This window comes from Mus musculus, chromosome 4, assembly GCF_000001635.26.
Source record: "Mus musculus strain C57BL/6J chromosome 4, GRCm38.p6 C57BL/6J".
Lineage (NCBI taxonomy): Eukaryota > Metazoa > Chordata > Mammalia > Rodentia > Muridae > Mus > Mus musculus.
This window is the reverse complement of record NC_000070.6, coordinates 148,831,217-148,852,332: the sequence shown is the minus strand read 5'-3', so window position 1 is coordinate 148,852,332 and position 21,116 is coordinate 148,831,217. Positions and strand designations below refer to the sequence as shown.

The 21,116-nt window shown below is 52.0% G+C and overlaps 1 protein-coding gene across 4 annotated transcripts in view; it reads right to left on the bottom strand.

The window, feature by feature from the left end:
• Casz1 (castor zinc finger 1) overlaps positions 1–21,116 on the bottom strand; it is a 150,528-nt gene that overhangs the window by 102,561 nt on the left and 26,851 nt on the right. For all 4 annotated transcript variants that reach the window (XM_006539158.2, NM_001159344.1, NM_027195.2 and 1 more), the window contains exon 2: positions 13,913–14,067. The gene's annotated coding sequence lies outside the window, so the exon portion shown is untranslated. The remainder of the gene's footprint in view (positions 1–13,912; positions 14,068–21,116) is intronic.

Genomic DNA, 21,116 nt, shown 5'->3' with positions numbered 1-21,116 from the left:
GCGGAGAGACAGTAAGTAAGAGCCTGGTAGAAACCAGAGGATCCCAGGGACACAGGAGCAGCCAGTCCAGCAGTTTCAAGGGAAACTATTCCTTGAAGCTGGAGGCCCAAGTGAGCCATGTGACTTTGACTGATATTTAGGGAGACTTTGTCCAGGGGCTGGTTGTCCCCATAAACAGTGAGAAAGAAACAGCACATCCAAATGGCTCGCTCAAGCTGATCAATTCAGAGTAAAGGCTCCAGGTTAAGGAGAGCCTCGAGCTTCACCGGAGCCCCTCCAAAGGATGCCCACAGTCCTCCACTTGGAGACCTGAGCTCAGGGGGATGGGCGGGGGCCGGGGGAGCCGAGAACAAACAGCAGCCACAGGAAGAGAGTTGAGCATTTCAATTATTCATATGCCAGATGGATTCTTTTCCTGCCTTTTTTCTATAAAAATGAGGAGGGGGGAGCAGGTCTCACAACAGTCTCTGAAATGGGGGGAGAAGGGGTAGGGGGACATTAAAAGAGAAGCCAAGTCCCCTCTGTACCCCTCCTGAGCCCCTGAGCCCCCCAGCGCCCCCAGCAGCAGGGCAGGAGGAACCCAATGTTTTCTATGACAGGGGCCAGAGCTGCCCTTTAGGTTCCCACAAGCAGAGAGTAAAAAGCAAGGGAAATTGCTGAGGAAAGGGAGGGTGAGTGAGAGAGGAGCCGAGAGCTTAGGGTGGAGGGGGGAGAGGCAGGCAGAAGAGGGTTCTGACCTTCTGTGAAGGATATAAAAAATCCAGCCGCCTCAGGGGACACCCAACCATCTACCATATTGCTGTTAAAATGTCTGCAAAATTTAATACACTTGGCATAGCATCTAATCAGTCCTTGGAAGCTCAGGCACTCTCGTCCTCCACGATTCCAACTGCCTCCGACCTCATACCTGGGGGCTCCCGCTCCTACCCTGTCCCCAAAATAAGACAAAGTTGTTCCCAGCACATAAAAACAGCCACTCTGGCTTTTAGAGGGTATTTCGTCCCTATGCATGTCCAAGGAATTAAAAGGAAGTGTGTGTGTGTGTGTGTGTGTGTGTGTGTGTGTGTGAGAGAGAGAGAGAGAGAGAGAGAGAGAGAGAGAGAGAGAGAGAGAGAGAGAGAGAGAGAGAGAAATGGGTGTCAGGCATATTAGAGAGAGTCAAGGTATGGTCCTGGCCTAGATCTCTGGTACCTAGGTTTCTTAGACTATGGGCAGGTATGTGGTGACATGTTCTCACTCTAGCCATGGAAGCCAACAAGCCATCCATCCTGACAACTCTAATTTAAACAGCTGTCAGGCACACAGCAGAGCCATACCCTTCTGGGTGGGTGTATACCACTATCCACTGCCTGCCTCCCCTGCACCCTAGTAACATAACGTTATCAGACTTGGGCCTAGCTTCAGCCCCAGGCTCCATCCATCCGTCTCCCCACTCACGTACCCATCACTCTATAGTATTGCACAGGAACTCTCCAAAGCAATCTAAGAAATTTCTAGATCTATTCAAAGAATGAGTTGCCTTACCTTCTACACAGCAATCAGAGCCTGCTGTGACCTGGTTGTTTTTGGCAGGCCACCATTTGCTTTGGCTTCACAGAAAGAAACCTCGCACAGCTGCTTGCCAGACCTGGGGTACTGACTCCCCAAAGCTGTACCCTCCACCCCAAGAAAACAGTTCTTTCCAGTCCTCTTTGTCCATTTCTGATTTCCTTGTCTCTGAATGACCTAAAGCCTCAGGCCTGGGTTTGGAACCCCGGGCCCTGTCTCCTCTAAGAAGTGGCATCAGAAAAGCCACTAATTATCTCTGGCTAGAGGGCTTGGCTGTGAAGTGGGGTGACCGCGCCTGCTCACACAATGGTTAGGCAAATTAAGGTGGAAAAGGGTCTAAAGGCTTTAGGAGCTTGACCACGTGCTCCTGCTAGAACTCAAGGTGTGTCAGCAAAGAGGAGACATGAGGCTGGATGGTGCAGGGGTTGGTGCTGGTGGCTTCCTCCCTCCCCGTGGAGCTGTGGCAAGACATCTGCTTACAAAGAGCAGAGGAGCCTCGGGCATGCCCACCCCTGCCCTGCTCACAAATGAAGAAACTGGGACAGAGTCAACAGATGACCTACCTGTTGTCACAAAGCTCCCTTAAGGCAGAGCAAAGCTGAGAACATACTGTCCCCACTGTCCAGGCCTCTGCCCTGGCCAAAGAATGAGATGGGGATAGTGACAAGGAGGTAGGAACTGGAAAGGTACAGTGGGAAAGGTGTCGTGAGCCTCTGTCTCACACACTCACATTCATACACACACACACACACACACACACAGAGACACACACAGACATACTCTCTCACACACAGAGACACATACTCTCATGCACACACACACACACACACACACTCACACACACAGACATACACACACACACACACACACACAGAGCAAAATTAAGGTGAGAACAAAGTAAGGACTATCCTATCCCGGTTCCATCGAAACTTATTTTAGGGCAGAGGGTAATTGCCAAGGCTTCACATAAAAAGCCAACCACAGGCTGTAAACGGCTCCAAGTCTTTAATTAGACCCCAAGGAGAAAAGAAAACAGTTGCAAAAAGAAACTGAAAGTAAGAGAAGCTTCCAGAAGAGAAGACCACAGGACCCCTCCTGCTTTCCCCAGCTCAAATGCCTTCCATGGCGGCTGACATTGAGAAAGTATGTACCACAAACCGGACGTCAGTGCCCACTGCTGGAGGCTGATACAGTTCCTAGGGTCTGCCTATCTACATACATCCCAGCTCACCGAGGCTGACCTGTTGCTGGACACCTTAGCCTCCTGGGGGAGTTAGAGGCTTCTACTGCCCTTGCATGTGATGGAGTGAGATCAAGTTGGCTGGCCTGCGTATCAACCCCACACACAGGCCCAGCTCTTCAGCCGTGGACCTAGTCATCCACAGCACTGTCTCTCATTCCCGAAGTCTCTCTCTTCCTGGCTATCATGACAGTTCTTTCTTTTGAGTCACATATGCCTGGGTGGCTCTGGGCCACATAGACAAACTGGGTAACCTCCTGGCTTCTCCTGTATGATCCATGCCAGGCAGATACAAATGTTCAACAATCTTCGAGCTGACAGGGCCTGATGGGAAGGCCAAGTGACAGGCTATGCCATTTCATTGAAACAGGACAACCTCACATCAGACATCCTTCCAAATCCCTGCCCAGACCCCATCCTTGGAGAACACAGCTGGCACTGAGAAGACACCGCCCTTGGGAAGGCAATGGGTGCGGACACTCTCGTCTCTCCTATAAATTGATGCAACTCAGGTGAGCCAGTCCCACAGATGGGGCTCTAAATGGGCTGGCCTAGTACCTGCCAAACTCTGGCAGAAGCTGGAGCCCAGTCCTGGGTGTTGCAGAGTTGGGAATGGTGAGATGGGCCAAGGGTCAGAGACAACTAAGGAGGAGGCCTCCTGGGAGTCAGGGCGGCAGCCATCTCTTGTTCGGTATCTGTGAAGCCCTACCTTGGGTGTTTTAGAGAACACATCCTTGCAAATAAGCAACAACTGTGCCCATTTCGCAGAAGAGGGCAACAGAGCCAAGTGTGGAGAAAGGACAGCCATACATCTACAAAATAGAGAGCCTGCATTAGCACATGCGGTGGCCAGTCCTAAAGCCATCTTTCCCCTTATCCCTCCTGACAGCTAGTGGCCCCTGTCCTTTGGTTCTCTCACAGTGGCTGGAATGTGTGTGCCTAGCTTGGCTGAGGTAGAATGTGGGTGACAATCATAACTTCACTGTGCCACTCACCAAGCTGTGCTGAACCGTGCTCAGCCATAACTTAATAGGAAAAAAATGGGTGAGCCAGGCCGTCTAGCACTGGGGAGGCAGAGGCAGCTGGATTTCTGTGAGTTCGAGGCCAGCCTGGTCTAAAGAGCAAGTTCCAGGACAGCCAGGGCTACACAGAGAAACCCTGTCTCGAAAAACCAAAACCAAAACCAAAAATAATGAGTTGGGAGAGTCAGGTCCCTGGCAGACAGCAGGCGTCCTGCTTACTAACAGACTGCAGGCTCCATCCACATTCACTAGATGGAGGTAGGGATGGGACTGCTACCCTGTCCTCAGGGTCGGACCATGTGGAAACTTCACCTTCTCCCCCTCTACACTCTTCCCTTCTTTTCTCCCTACACTGAAAGACTCTAAGAAAACTCCATTTCCAATCTAGTCAGATGAGGCCAAAACAAGCCCAATGGGCAGGCCCACGGTGAGAACCTTGTTTGGTGAAGGGCTGAGAGGGTCTCCGCGGGGCTCTAACTTCTTTTCTTGTGTTCAATTGATTTTGACCGAGGCTGGAGCTCCGTGAGCATCAAGGGACTGAGTCTGTGCCTGGTGCTCAGATATGTTAAGGGCAACCCTGCAGCCATGTTTGCTGACATGAACCCCAGACTACTGAGGCCTAGCTGCTCCTCCCTCCAGGAGGGCTCCCGTGGATAGCAGATGGTACTTCGGAGTTGTAGGAGGATGCTGTCTTGCGAAGGCATGACTAACCTTCTTGCAGGCAGGCATGTCTCCCTACACAGGAGTGTCACACGGATAAAAGCGGCAGGGTCCCAAAGGCAAGAAGCTCAAAAAAACGGCAAGGCTAAGCAAAGACTGAGAAGCCTTAGCTAAACGAAGCCCTGGCATCTCTAAGGTCCAGGAGCCAGGATAGCCTCCTCCATGACAAGCCTTGTCTCTGGGGAGAGGGTACCAAAGGAGGGGGCCCAGCAGCTGTGTGCTACAAGCCCCAACTGCTGATGCTAGCTTGCTATCCTGGGTATCAGGTTTGCCTTTCTACTTTGTCATCTCGAGATGGCTTTGGGTATCCCAGGCTGGCCTGGAACTTGCTATGTAGCTGAGGATGACACTAAACGTGAGATCTACCTGCTTCTACCTCTCAAGGGCTGGGGCTACAGGTATGCACCACACCCCCATTTCCATGCTGCTGGGAACGGAACCCAGAACTTCACGCGTGCTAGGCAAACTTCCCGACTGAGCCATGACGCTTTTTTTGTCTCTGTAAAATGGATCCTAGTGGGATGTCTCAGAAATGCCTGGGACTACCACACTCACTCACAGCATGCAGACTACACTAGTTGGGCTTCCATGACAGGGCTGCTGCTTCTTCACAGGCTTCACGACTCTAAACACAATATAGAAGACTCTCTTTCGGACTGGGCTTCCGGGAAATGAGAGAAGGCCGGTTAGAGTGGTCTAGAAAGCCCTCGGATCAAAAATGAGTGAGGAGGCGGGCAGGGGAGATTTTATTAGAAAGTCTGAGGTGCCTGACTAGTCTGTGTGAACCCCAGTGACCTAGAGTTGGCCCCATGTGCTCCAAGACACAGGGACCTGAGCCTAACCAGATGGAAGGTGGTCACGTGATGGGACCTTCCTGGTCACGTGACGGGACCTTTCTGGTCCCGTCTCTCGGAGGATGATCTTTGGGGTGAAGCCTATTTATCTAGGGCAGCAAGGGTTAACGCTGGGGCTGGGAGAGGCCAGGCAGCACGGAGCACACCCTGTTTATTAATAAGCTATTTATCACTAGCTTTGCTTTTAATGCCATTTGGGCTTAATGTCGTTAATGAAATATAAATACCCATGCTAACGATGTCGGTCAGAGGCAGCACGGGCAGCAGACGGCTCAAGAACCAGGGCCAAACCGCTGGGCGCGCTGGGGAAGAGGCTGAGAGCTCGGGAAGCGGAAGAGGTTCCCACCAGCTCGCCCCCCCCCCCCAGCCCCTTCTGCTCCCACCGCAAGGCTCTGAAGCTGGTGGTGCCTGCCGGGAAAAGCTGGGAGGAGGCTGCCCAGGGGGCCTGGGAGGGGAACCCTTCATGGGTGAGGTTGGGATGGCTGTTGAGTCCTGCAGAAAAGAGCCCAGCCCAGAGAGCTCCCACCTCGGGCACTGCCCTCCTGGCATCAGGCCCCTTGGCTGCTGGAAGCTGGACTTACACCAGCTGGCGGCAAGCCCTTCTTACTACACTGAGCGCCCTGACCACGGGGAACTGAGCCAGGGTGACAGAGGTCACCAGAGGGAGCAGTTAGGTCCCATCGAGTTTTCCAATAAAGATTTTCAATTCTGGCACCCAGAATGACACTCTAGGCAGCCCGGCTCTCTGGATGGCCTGCCCTTCCTCAAGCTGGTACAGGGATACTCCAAGATCTTGGGAAAGCGGGTGTACAGAGGTCTGAAGATGCTCTGTTCAGTGCTCAGAGGCCTCAGAACATGGAGGTAGCCCTACATAGCAGACTTCTGGGCCTACCTTAGTCTAGCCCCTCCCCCACGCTTAGCCACATCTGCCCACCTCTTTGGGGCTCAGAACAGAGAACCCTTAGCATCCGATACAAACTATCCCCAGGGACTTCAGGCATACCTACCGTCAAGAGAAGCCCGAAGCCTACTCCTAGGTAATAGTCTCTCTGGGGAGAAGTGGCCACTGAACATTGCTTCTTGCCCCCAGTGGGACTTACTGTCTACACATCCAAGGATCACCTGGACCCAGATACAGGGTGAGAGACTCCACCAAGTGACAGCCCTTTACTTCCAACGTCCTCTCCCCGGACAAAGCCAGTGGAAGTCACAGTGACTCCAGTATCACTCCAGTCCTCAGAGAGCTCCCCAAAGAGTCTCCCCTCTTTTTGATGGAACCCCAGGCTTCCCTTGAAGGGACGCCTCAAAGCTTCTAGACCTCTTCAGGCTAGAATGGTGTCAGAGGAAAGACAGCAATGCCAGGGAAACATGAAAGTCTAATACATGAGGAATACTCTCTGAGTGTAAGTATATCCCAAATATCACATGGAATATTCTTAAGCTAAGAATTATTTGCTGTTTACCTGAACTTCAAATTTCACTTGTGGTCTTGTATCTTAATTGGCTAACTCTGGCAATGCAATCCAGCTATTCAGAAGGGGCATCTGACAGGTGCTGATGTGTTCTGGTGTGTGACAAGATCTCAAAGGGCAGTGGACAGACGCATCCACTCTTCTGCCCATCTTGGGAAAGCAGACTCCCTTCAAGAGATTCTTTACCTAACTGTCCCCACCCAGCCCTACACTGCCCTGTACCACTGTTCACCTATGGTAGGTCCCCTCTGCCCGTACCCCTCAAAGTCACCTCCATGTCCCTAAGGAGTACAGGGCTCGTTTGCCAAGGCTTGGTAGAGCTCAGCTCGGCAGCTAATCCCCTGGGTGTCTCCTGTCAGATTATTAATTAGCTAAAGCTGATCGGTCCTAGAACAACACGCACTCGAGCTCCAGATGAAGCAGGCCAGGGAAGCTGGTTGGGGGCTACTTAAAGTGACAAGACCCTGTTTGTGAACTTGCTTCCTGGGAGGAGACCGATGCTGGAGATGGGGGTGGGGCCAGACAGACACCTGTGTCCACTCCCTGATGAAAGTGTGTGGTGCATGAGAGATTCATTACCCCGGGGACCATGAGAGGAGGAGTCCGACAGTTGAGGCTTGCGTCTTAATAAAGAGCCGCCACCTAATCAGATCATGCCCCTCAGAACTCCTCAAAGACTCAAATTTCACTTGGGCAACAGAGAATAAAACAGAATTCTCACTACAGCACTAAATGGATTCTGACCCTCACCCACCCCAGGAGCACAGGCCTCCCGACTGTCCGCCCATAGGCGGAATAGGGACAAGCTCTTGCCTCCAGGATCTCACAGTTACTACTCCCTCTGACGGAATGAATGGCTCTAACCCAGATATTAATCGGCACAAGTGGCGACCTCACCTCCTTTTTGGCTCCATCTCGGTGACCCTTTCTCCAGAAGCCACACCTAAAGTTACACACCAGCCGCCTCCTCCACCCCCTTTCTTCCAGGGTTGCCTTCGGCGCAGGTTGACGCCACTGATATCCGTTTGTCTATGCCGTTATTTGCTTCTCTCCACCAAATGAAAAGTTCCAAGAGGACGGACGGACGGGCATCCTTGGCCCTTCCGTTCGCTTCCTTAGATGAGGGGTCTGAACTATTCGATGAGGTCGAAGGAATGATTGCAAAGAGGAGAGGAGGGAGCAAAAGTCAGAGGTCAGGACTGAGCAAAGGTCAGAGGTCAGGACTGAGCAAAGGTCAGAGGTCAGGACTGAGCACTGCTCCATCCTGTGGGCTCCTGTAGCACCCATTTTCTCTGATCCCCACCCCCCTTCCTGGCTCCTGTTCCCGCACTCTGGGGCCACTACATCCTGCTCCTACGTCCATTCAACTCACATGCACTCCTGGTCTTCTGACAGACGCCTTGGAGCACTGACCCCTTCCCAGCTGGGACCGATCCTCTCTGCTCAGTGAGCAGTGTAGGGTGGGCCACTAGTGACAGAGGCAACATCAGGACTCACAGCCGCTACCAGGGCCCAGCTCAGCTGCTAGCAAACCCCCAGGCTTGGATTGTTTTGACTTGAGTCGGTGAAGCTGAAATATTGAGTCACAACGGCCCAAAACTTCATTACCAGCTCTTAACATAGATTACTAAGGGAAAAAAAGTTGCTTTTAATTGCTTTTCCCGATTAGCATTTCTGGAGGAGAAAGTCCTATGTAAATATATTCCCCTCCACTCCCCCACTGTGGCCGGCTATAGCGTTCCCAACCCTAAGCGGCAAGGTACAGGGTCAGAGGAGACTCCCATTTCTGAGAGAGGCCAAGGAACGAAACTGAAGAGAACGCTGGGTGAGGACCTCTACTAGACCTGACAGAAGCAAGCAGGGAGTGAACTGCCTGCGGGCAGCTGTCCGAGGACTTGGAAGATGGGTTGCCCGACTGTCCCACTGGAGCCTTGACTTGGTCCCCGAACCTCCAAACTTAGGGACTTTCACCTGAGCCGGGATATACCTCTGTAGACTCCAGAATTAGATAAGTCAAGGGGCCAGGCATGTGGCACATGTCTGTAATCCTAGTACATGAGAAACAGAGGCAGGGAGATCTCAAGTTGGGGCCAGCCTAGGCTGTATAGTGAGCCTATCGCAAAAAGACAAAACACAGCTGGGTGCTGGTGGCACATGCCTTTAATCCCAGTACTTGGGAGGCAGAGGCAGGTGGATTTTCTGTGAGTTCCAAGATCACTCAGCCAGTAAAGGTAAACCTGATGACCGGGGTCTGATCCCTGGGTCCGACACAGGGGAAGGAGGGACGATTCCTGCAGTATGTCCTGTGAAGCGCCCATGTCAGGAGAACCATGATAACTACCCTCCAGAGTATTTCTAAGCAGGGCAGACAGTGCCTGTCTTCCATGTTTTCCCTTGGCCCAGTGCTAACCGGGATTCAGGGATTTTCCCCGGGAAGGCAGGAGCATCGGGGAAACTGAGAAAGAGGACTGTCAGTAGGTACCTGCATCATAAGAGCATTCCCACGGGTAAGAGAGCGTTCTTATCCAGAATGGAAACACAAAGACCAGTGACTCTTGCTGAACCATCTCTTAGTCACGCACCCACTCTCCCTAAGGGGGTCCCACAGAGCACCCCATCTTCCAGGAGTAGTGGAGACAACCTACTTCTCCTTCCAGGTACCTCCCTCTGCCAATCCCACCCTTCTGCATCCTGCACTGAGGCTGTGTGCTCCAGAGCTGCCAGCCTCCCGTCAGATCAAAGCCCTGGAGAGTGCTATTAGAACTGTCCAGTCCAGTTAGAAGCGAAGGTTATGGATCTAGTACAGACCGTGGAGGCAGAAAGCTGAGAAGCCTCCCACTCATGCAGAGACACAGGCTTGTCCACCCAGATCCACCCTGCCCTAAGGCAAGCAGACACACCCAGGACGACCAGCTGACACCCCGTCAGACTCAGACAGAAGCACCCGCTGTGAGCCTGGGGTATTCCCCACCAGCCCCTACCAGCAACAGCCTCCCCCTCAGCTCCATGCTTCAGTCTCCCTGGAGGTCAGACCTCTGGAGCTTCCTGGAAGGTTGAGCTGCTGTGCCACATATTGCTTCCCACTTGGGACACCCTCCTACGCCCCCTGCAAGATGTCACCAGCCTGCCCTTTCTGTCACTCCCCCTGGAGGTCAGGCCTCCTGAGCCTTCCAGGAGGGCTGAGCTGGCTGGCTCACATGGCTGGAGATGCGTTACCTGCACCGGTAAGTACTCGGTAAGTACTCATGGGACCCAGAAGCCCGCAATGACAGCTTTCCACTCACCCAGCCAGACCTCTGGCTTGCTACTGGGCTACGTGGAAGCATCCAGAGCTGCACAGAGCCCCATGGGCTGTCTAGCATGGCAAGAATGACGTCATCATTATAGCATCACAGCCAGGAGAACCGTAGCCAATCTAAACTATACAGGTAATGCCAGGATACAGGGAAGGAAAGTCTGCGTCAGAGGCCTCAGAAAATGGGAGAGGGTCTGGGTTCAAGTCTCCCTGCGTGCCTACAACAATTCATACCTGTCTATGTGGAAAGAGCATTAGGATCCCTGCCATCCAGCTGGGCAGAGGCTAAGCTGGCGCTGTGTATCCGTCAGTCTTAGCTAACCCACCTATCAGCCCTTAGAGACACACATCTAAGGATGTGTGTGACCAGAAAAAGGGCAGAAACTCAGCTCTGGTGACACAGATCACATTTAAAGCCACAGGGAAGGAAACCGGAAGGACATTCAAGCCCTGCGCAGAACCCATGGTGAATCGGCTACACTGTGCAGCCTTAGAGCAAATGGACAACAACAGTAGAATTTCTAGCAGCCAGCGTGACTCCTAGACTTCATTCTCCCCTAACGTACAAGAGGTGAGCCCCCTCAGATCCGAGGAATGAGGGACGGAGAAGAGACACCAACGCAAGGGGAGCTCATCCCGTTTCAGTCATCCCAGGGCCCTTTCTTGCTCATCCCGCTCATTACACTGGCTAAGTCATGCCAGCTCTTCCCCAGAGCACGCAAAGGCTCTGCTCCCTTCTCAGCCTCCCCACCTTCTCTTCATCCCAGCCATCATCTTCCTGCTCCAGCAGCTGCAGCCACTGCTCCCCTGACTCCTGGTGTCTTCGACTGCTGCCCCTGTGATGATGCACTGTCCCCAAGACACTCTCAGCAGTCTTTTAAAAGACAGCAAGCCAGATTACTTTATTTCCCCAGGGGCATCCCTCCACGTGTCCCCTGGCGCACAGAGTGCTACAGATCCCAGCCCTCACCAGCCACCCCCGGCCACATGATCTGGTCACTGATATAGTTAGTTTTTCACACCCGAGGACCTTTAAATCACCTCTGGTCTCTCTCTGCAGGAGTCTCCTGCCTGATCTTCAGGTCACCGTCTACTTCACATCTTTAACCTCTGCTGCCAGCCCCTCAGAGTCTGGCTCTGAGCATCCCGCCCCACCATGACCAGGATCTCATCACCTCATCTTATTTCCATTTGGCCCAAAGTCTGCCATGTTTTGTTTTGTTTTGTTTTGTTTTGTTTTGTTTTGTTTTGTTTTGTTTGTTTGTTTGTTTGTTTGTTTTGAGTGTGGTTGTTATCACCTCTTCTGTCAGAAACCTATGATGGCAGGGGCTTCTCGCTCACGTCATCCACTAGGGAGTGAACCAAAGACTCTATGTCATTTCTGGATATTTAATACAACCAGATCTTCTGCAAAACCTAGACCTGAGCCAGAGCCAGAGCCAGATGAGGTCTATGGACCTCAGAACGTGCAGACTTCTCCCCTAGGCCACACCCCAGTGAGGCACCTTGCCATAGAGGACCCCAGTCCACGATCAAGTCCACTGAGAAGGACTGAGTCAGTGAGCCTGGGACTGAGCCTTGACATTCCCTCTCTGAGCCTTCAGAGTTCCCAAGCTTCATTATCAAAGCTGGAGACAGCCGATGCCAGGATGCAGGAGTCCCCCGGGGCCTCTTGGGCCCATACACTCTGCCGGGTTGCTAATCCCAGTGGACGTGGCCCCTGGGAGTCAACAGTGAGTGGAAACTTCGGAAAGGGAAAAATTAATGGGCATGTTTTGCCCAGAGAAAGAAGAAAACAAAAAGCATATCATAAAGAAAGGTGACGGTGCACATCAGCCCCATAAAGGGGCTTCACCTGAGCAGCCCACTGGTGGCTGGGCATGAGCCCCAGAAAGCCCTGGGGTGGGACATGCAAGGTTCTTGCCTTCCCAATATTCTACTCCTCCCGGGAAGTAAAGTCAGGCCAGAAGATCCTAGGGGAGCAATGACATCCGTATGCAGGGCTGGAGAAGTGGCTCAGCAGCTAAGAGCACCTGTTGCTCTTGCAGAGGACATGGGTTTGATTCCCAGCACCCATATGGCAGTTCGCAACCATCGGCAACTTCAGTCCCAGGAGACTGGACAGCCTCTATGACTTCAGAGGACACCAGGCACACACACAGTGCACAGACATACAGGCAGGCATGCATATAAAATAAATAAAATAAAAATTAATCTTTTTTAATTAAAAAAAAATCAAGATGCTAGCACCAGACTCAAAGGAGTCTTTGAAGTGGCAAACATTCCACCCAGCCTTTCTCAGGCAATAGTGTAAGCAGCCCCAATGCTACCGAAGGATAAGAGGACAGCGGTGACACACCTTGAGTACAGATAAACGGGCTCCTGGAGCGTGACCATGCTAGATGCCAGGAAGAAGAGTCTCTTTTTTTTTTTTAGCCACTTTAGCAACCAAAGGCTACATTTGTATCTGATTTGCAAGTTCCTGGGCTATGTTCAAGATTTCTGCTCTTCCTCAAAGAACCCCAGCCTGAAATGAAGTAGGGCTGGCAGCTTTAGGGACCTTGCAAACCCTCCATGAACACCAAAGTGCTCAGCTCTCCAGCCTCTTTCCAACTCTTTTAAAGTCCAAAGTTACACACCAAGCTGTGGTGGTGCACACCTTTAATCCCAGCAGAGGCAGGCAGATCTCTGTGAGTTCAAGGCCAACCTGGTCTACAGAGCCAGTTCCAGGACAGTCAGGACTACACAGAGAAACCCTGTCTCAAAAGACAAAAGAAAACAAAAACAGACAGACAGACAGACAGACAGACAGACATGAGTTACAGAGTCAGACTGCAGAGGGAAAGAAAGGTCCCTCCTCTCCAGATGCCCACGGAGTCAGAGAATACAAACAGAGAAGCCAGGGAGGCAGACTGTACGTATACACACAGCATGAGTGCCCTCCAGCCTTGTCCTCCCCAGTCAATCTTAACCCTTTCTACTCCAGGCTCCATTCTAAGACCATGTCCATCAATTATGTGATTATGTGATCACCTCTTCTCTTGTCTGGTTCACTTGGTTCACTGTTAATGACCGACATGCCCCCAAGAACTGCTGTGTTTTGTATTCACAGGCAAATATCTAAGAGTATGATCACAGACACTCTCTGTGGCTGGCTAAGTGACTTGTCATAGGCAAAGAGCTATTTTCATGCCCTGATCAAAGGTACACACATTTTGTCCGTTAAGGAAGGTCTAGCCTGGGCTGCAGATAGCCCGAACAGGTCATTTCCCAGGCTAGCTCCTCCCACAAACAAACTCAGGACAGAGTAACTCAAGAGTCTGTCTGTGGGCATGCCAGCCGGTGTGCACACAAAGGCCATACCTGCTGTCCCCACAGAGACATTCTGAATGACTCAACACTTTGATCTTGGAGCAGCATCAGATGGGGTAAGGGCATCATTACCTGAGATATCTGCCCACTGCTGTAGCCTCCAAGGTCACATCACTGGGATCATTGGAAGGATTCTTCAAGGTCAATTGTACCAACTTCTCTATTTCATAGGCTAAGTAACCAAGACCCAGAGGCGGGGCAAGAAACAAGTTGGATGGCAAAGCCAAGGTTGGAATGCAGGTGGCCATATGACCCTTTCCCTGTCTATGGTATATGAGCCACTGGGGCACAGTCCAGTGAGAGAGGTAAGTCTAAAGACTGACGTGGCATTCCTCCAACTGGCAACCCACACTTCCCAGAGCACCTTGGGAACCAAGAGAGGTAGGTACCTTTGCATCCCAAGAGTCCAAGGTCCGAAGTCCATTCCAATGCACACCACCGGGGAGCTGCAGGGTCCCCCGGAGAAGGAGGAGTGGGTAGCTCAGGCAGTTGGAGGGCAGGTGAGATGGAGAGGGTCTGCCTTCCGTCAGCAAGGTCTGTGTGCCTGCCAGAGAGGAGAAAGGGCAACAGATTAAGTTTCTGGACTGGCAAGATGGTTTAGCTGATAAAGGCACTTGCTGACAAATCTGATCACTGGGTTCAATCCCTGGGACACAAATGGTGGGAGGAGAGAATCTATTCTCACAAGCTGTCCCTTTGACCTCCACACTTAGACCATGGCGTATGTGTACAAGGGTGTGTGTGTGTGTGTATGTGTGTATGTGTATGCACATAATATACACAAAACAATAAATATAATGGAAATATTCCAGCTGACTAGGTTACAGCTGGATCCCACCAAGCTACTACACAAGAGGACAATGGGAAAGTCCCAACATCCCGTGCAATAACCAGCCAGTGAAGCAGGAGATTCTTGGACCCGCCTTGCCAATCAGCAGATGGCATTGCCTCTGTGCGTGCCATGCCTGACTCTGTAGCCAATGTGCCCTTTGCACAATTATCAGCCACTTGCTACAAGGTGTCGTACCTAATAAAAGAATCAAGCAGGGAGAGACCATTCTAGGCTAATCAGATGCCACCCTGGGTAACGACAGAAGGATCACACCCAAGGCTGGGCACCCAGGGCGGGGGTGGGGGTGGGGTGAAAGGTCAGTCTGAGAATGGATCAGGTCAACACTGGCAACAGATCAGACCCATACAACAGAAACAACCAATCCTGGCTTCCCGGGCCCCTGCTCTTTCTAGGTTTCCCTTGGTGGGCTTCTGGCTGCTCCCAGGACCGCACTGAGCAGCCTCGAGGAAATCTACAGAATTACAAGTTTAACAGGTGGCTCTGCAGCCCCCCAGCCCCCAGGATGGTGAATTTGATCTCTTCTCCATTTCCCTCTCTGCTCTGCTACCGTGCTATTTCATCTCATAGACAGGAAAGAGGGTGTGATCACACCCTCCAAAGAGGCTGCTGGAGAAACTCCTTTGTGATAGGTGCTGAGCCAAAAACAGTGGCCTAAAGAAAGTCGGAGCCCCACTACCGCCAACCTTTGTGTCAATTTAAGCAAATATTGTGGCGTTTCCATGGCGATTCCTGTTTTGAATATCCACTTCGCTCACTTTCTAAAGGGCTTTTCCTGTTTGCATTTCAACTTGAAACCTGTAAATATTTTCAGCCTTTTTAGGAAAAAAAAAGAGAGAGAGCCCAAGTGCGTGCAAACACAAGCACACCAACAAGCACACAACTTCTCAGGCGTGCCGCCTGGCTTTGTGCACGTAAGGATGTGGGGGGCATGAAACCCTGAGGGTGTTCTCCTTATCCACTCTCATACCCATCCTGTGTCTAGAACTGACACTGAAATTTGGGTCCCTCCATCTTCCTTGCTGTGGGCTAGTAACATCTCATACATCCATAGTGGCTGTGTGTGTTCCCTGAGCGGCTCCTCCTTGACTGCACGGTATGACACGGAGCAAGCAGCAACCTGGTTAGTTTTCTAACTTGGCCCAGCCATCAGAGTTCTCAGGGGGCTCTCGCTGGAGTATGTGAGCCCCCTCCTCTCCTGACTCCCAAGGCTCGGCGAGCAGAAAGGGCCTGGCTCTTTGAAGAACAGCTTCGGCACCAGATTCTCCTCTCTGCTGGGACAATGTTTCAGGACTCCCTGGAGGGGTGGGGGCGGGGAAACTGGGCTGGAAGGTGACAGCATACTAGGCCTGGATCAGCCTGGCTCCCATCCCACCCTCCAGCATCACACAGGGTTAACAGTGTGTTTCCTGGTTTCCATGGATTCCTGCCAGGCCCCTAATGTGAGTTTCGTGTGATTTGGGGGAAGTGGATTTCCTTTGTTTTCCAGTTTGGGAATATTTTTTTTCTTTAAAAAAGAGGAAAAAACACTTTAATGGGAACTTCAGGGCCACTGGGAGACATATTCCTTTGGGTTCTGAAACTCCCTCGCCTGTGAGTCCAGAATTTGCCTAAAGCCTAGGCAGCTTTTGACCCTGGCAAAAAACGTGGCTGTGGGCCTTGGGTCGTAGACAGATTGCGCCCTAGACCCACCCTCCTGTGGTGGTCTCTACCCTGCTATCCTACCAACAATCAGTAGCTGACACACTTCAGTCTAACCCCTTCCAGTCTCACACACTGGGCCATTCACACTTGCCCAGGCAAGAGGTCAGGAGAAGCATTCACCTCCCAGACAGGAGTTCCACCACATGCCAGAGGTGTCCCAGAGCCTCATGTTCTGGACAAGACGAGTTCCAGCTAGGAGGGGGAAGGATGCCCCAGACCCCCAGGGGCCTGCTGGCAGAGGAGGAGCTGAGAAACGGGTGCGACCAGGCCACCTCCTCTTCCATTTTCCCCATTCCTTCCACTGTTGCCCAGCCTTGCTAGGGCAGCATGACCTTGTTCCAAGACTCCCCAAGCAAGTGGCCTGACCCGTTTACCAAACCAAGGCATGGGCCCCAAAGCCTTCCAAGCACCACGGCCCTCCCACACCTCAGGCCCCAAGGCTGAGGCTCCAATGTCGGTCAGTGGGTGCAGAGCTTAATGGATCTCTAACCAGACGCCCAGGAGAAGAGGTAAGAAGCCAAACACGATGGACAACCCTGACATGGATATCCCAAACCAGGCTCAGAGGCTGGAGAGGGTGTGGGGTGTGGGGTGGTCTGATGGCCTCCCTGGAGGCAGGCAGTAGCCTAAAGGCTTGAGTTCCTCACAGATCTGAAAGGACAAGAAAGAAAACGGCAGGAGCCATCTTCCCTCCCACCCAACAGCTGCAAGTCAGCAGAAAGGCAAATGGGGCTCCAGAAAGTTCCCAGATCATAACAACCCTCTTCTTTTAAACCTCATCAGGAACCTTCCAGATTCTCTCCCAAGGGGGCTCATAGGCCCCTCTGCTCTGTTCTCCACGTATCCGTCCTCGTGACATTAAACTCTACACAGACCTGGAGTGATTTGTTCACAAGCCTGTCTTCACTACCGGATTCTTAACTCCTCAAGGGCAAAGCCCAGGTCTTAATTATCTTCGCGTCTCTGGCACTTAGCACAACAGCTGGCCCACGGTGGGCGGCATAAGTGTTGGTGGAACTGAACTAGTCCCTGATTTCATGTCACAACCAGATCTGGAGCCTGGTGCAGCGTCTCCCTCTCTCCCAGCAGAGTGCTCGACTGGCCACTTTCACACTCTGGTCCCCTGACCCCAACCTGCCTGCTGGTCTCTCTTCTCCTCCTAGAACCCACTTAATTCACAACGTGCAGGTTTGAGGGGACTTCTGCTTATGTGAGCCTTTCCTGACTTATCTCAAAAAGGATTGAGCACCTACTGTGTGCCAAGGAGGACAGGGCATAGTGGGTGAGTGGGTTTTTTTGCCCTCTGCCAATCGGCTACACGAGGATGGATGGTATTAGCTAAGTAGATTAATTCGACAAGCACGGTGCCAAGTGTTCTACACACACGATCACGGTGAATCTTTATAACACAAAGGCAGGAACAGTATGGGCCCCTCGGACAGATTAGGGAGACTAAGCACAGAGATACGAAGTGACCAGCCAAAGGTCACATGGCTCACAGGTATGGAAGCCAGGGCAGGGCTGGTGACCCATCAAAAGGTCTCCCTCCATTTTGCCTATGACCTCAGCACTCACCCTCATCCAGTGTTTGGGCCCCTCCTAACTCTCACCTCTCCCTGCCTGGAAACAGGTCTCCAGCAATACACAGGGACTGCCTGGAAACATCTGGACCTTGCAGCCAAAGGCAACATCTGTACTCAAGTGTCCTGTGCAGGCCTAATAGGGGGAGGAAGGGCAAGAGGGGCACCTGGATCTATCCGGTGAACAGGCTCTCAGCTGTAGACCTGCCCATTGCTGTGTACAATGATGGACAGGGCCATGCTACTTCAAGAGGTCCTTGAGGGTGAGACAGCTTCTGCCCCTGGTCAAATAGGGGAGCACTGATCTTTCTCCTCCGTGGAGAGGCAGAAATTATCCCACCCTAATGAACACCTGCCTCAGGGCGTGGGCTTGGGGAGCAGGGCTAATGTGCCCTCTGTTTTTATCTTAGGCTAGTGTGTGCACCGGAGGGAGGGAGGGAGGGGAGGAGAGAGGCACCCATCATCTCTTCAAAGGAGAGAAGACACAGAGATGGCGGGGAGAGATCTACATGAGCCAGGAGAGATGGTGGAGGATCCGCTGGGGTGGGGAGAGGACAGAGCGCTAATGAACAGATTTCATAAGCCACCCGGAGCGAAAACAAAAACACAGACGTGCACATTGCCCAACTTCAGGGTTGTATGGAAAAGAAGGAAAAAAAAACACAATAAAAAAAATCCACATCTTAAATACAAAAATCCTCCATGATGTGTTGCAGCATGAAAGCGTTCTCCACTGCATTTTTCTTCCGTGACCTCACAGAGCCTACGACGGGTGCGCCCAGCACGGCCAGTATTTGACGGTACACACTCAAGAGCAAACACACATGCTTAAGCAAAACAAGGGCAGTAAATATTCAAATCACTCCAAACTGGCATCTCCTGGCTTCACGTGACCTCACTCTGAGAAGGGCCCTTGTAGATGTTAGGAGTGAGACACGGGAGACCGGAACACAGCTCAAATAGAAGGAATCAGAACTCCGAGAGAGCCCAACTCCCAGCAAGACCATTGCGGGGTGGGGAGGGGGCTTCCTATACTTATGGGGCTACCCTGCTGTGAAAGGGGAGAGGGATGGGGCCCACACATCAATGAGCCCTTGCCTACATATTGCTCACCCCCACGGTTACTGTCTGTCTCCTTCTTGTCTCGCCCCTCCCCCTTGTAATTGTTGGATGAATTTACAGAGCACTGTGCCAAAAACAATCAACTCTGGGGAACAGAGTTATACAGAAAAGGGCGTGTCGCCAGGGGGAGACGGAAATCCATAGAAACCACCACCTTTCGCAGAGGCTTAGGTGAAGCGGACCAGGTGGGGGTGTAGAGAAATCTGCTCCTTCCAGAACGTAGCCTTAGGAAAGGCCGGAGTGGCTGACTCACTGAGGTGACCAGATCCAGTGTGAAGAGTCAGGAAGTCAACCAGGCAGGGCTGTTTGCGCACACGCAGGCACGCAAACACACACACACACACACACACACACACACACACACACACACACACACTTTATATGCCACTGTATGTACCAGGTCACTAGGCAACATGCCATAGGGGCTAAGGGCACAAGCTTTGGAACCAGATTGCCTAGGTATGAATCCAAGTCCTGACACTCCTGAGGTGTATGTGTGACCCTGAAAAATTTTTACTTTGACCCTTCTGTGTCTCAGTTTCTCCATCATAAAATGAAGATACAAATAGTTACTCCTGAATCTAGGCATGAGGACTTAATCATTTATTATGGGTGACATTCCAAGGAAAGGACGAACGCATGAAATAGGTGATGGGTCACAAAGAGAGGGGGTGGGTGGGAACGCTCCTAAGCTCTGCTACAGCGAAGGGAGCAAACGATTGTCGTTCATAATGACTGTGCACTGGGGACTTGGGGTTGTAAGCACCATCATATACAGTCACCCCGATGATCCAATGAGGTAGATGTGAGAAAGTAAGATTTAAAAGAGGGCTGGGACACACCCAAGGTCACACACAAACCTAAGCACCAGAAGTCCGATCTATTGGACAGGAGCAGGCCGAGGCGAGGGCAAGCAAGGGAGAGAGGCTCTCTCCAACCTGACTTGGAGAGATGTGGAGTGGTCCAGGATTGCTTTCCCAGATGACATGATAAAGAACCCCTCTGTCCCAGCGTCTGCAGCAGAAGGAGCCAGGGAAGATGGGCTGGTAGACTGGGCTGGGTGTCCCTATTCCATAGGAGGTCCTATCCAGGACCAACCCCACAAGACCAATGCCACCTGCTGAACTCTCTCTGCCCAGATGGCATCTCAGAATCAGGAGATCCCTGGAGAGCGAGTAAGAGTGTGGGCTACCTGACCCCCAGCAATGGACTCACACAGCCCGAGAAAAATCCTTCTTCCAAGTTGGAGTTCCGTGGGGAACCTGAGTTCTGACCTTCTTGGAACCTAGGCAGATCTCTGGGAAGGACAGGGCACAGGCAAGGGGGACCTGGAGGAACACAGATCTTCCCCATTGAAAACCATATCCAGCCGGGTGGTGGTGGCAGCGGCGCATGCCTTTAAACCCAGCACTTGGGAGGCAGAGGCAGGCGGATTTCTGAGTTTGAGGCCAGCCTGGTCTACAGAGTGAGTTCCAGGACAGCCAAGACTACACAGAGAAACCCTGTCTCAAAAACACCAGAAAAAGAAAAAAGAAAAAGAAAAAGAAAAAGAAAAAGGAAGAGAAAAAGAAAAAGAAAACCATATCCAGGGAGTCCTGCAAGCCAAGCTAGAAGCGCAAGCTGTCTGCCCTGAAAGGTTTTGTCCTCACCCTAGTTGAAGACCAGGCTTGGTGGCTCAGCCTTTCTGCGATCGACCACCCAAACTCATTCAGATATTTCCTCTCACTTGCCTTTTTAAAAAAAATTTAATGTTCTCTATAATTCATCCATCCCAGAAGATAATCGATAGAGCCCATAATGAAAATCTGAGCCATATTTTATGATCCGCTGCGAGCAGAAAGGGCCACATCAGCAGGTCCGTTTTTGGCTCTCCCTATCTGTCTTGCCTGCTGCCTGGGGATTGCTTGCCCTGCCGGCCCTACCCACAGCCCTCTACCCAGAACTCACACAAGCGGGACCACGACCCTGGCATCACCCCCGTCAGACCAGTCAACAACAGTCACAGGCCTTCCTAGAGTGGCCCCTAACCTGAAGCCCTGGTACCCCTATCCTGGGAACGTTCCACACCTTCATTCCGTGTCCTCTGGAAGTCCCCAGACTTTTTACTAGGTGGCATTTCCCACGGAGAGAGACTGCTTCGGGACTAGGGAAGATGATGAATCAGCTGGTAAAGTACTTGCTGGGTAAGCGTGGAGACCTGAGTTCAGACCCAGCACTAGAGCCAGGTATGGTGGTGCATCTGTGTAAGCCCAGCTCTGGGGTGGGTGTGGGGCTGAGTGTGGGGCTGGGGATGAAGTAGGGGGTGAGAGGGGGTGGAGACAGACAGATAGATCCTCG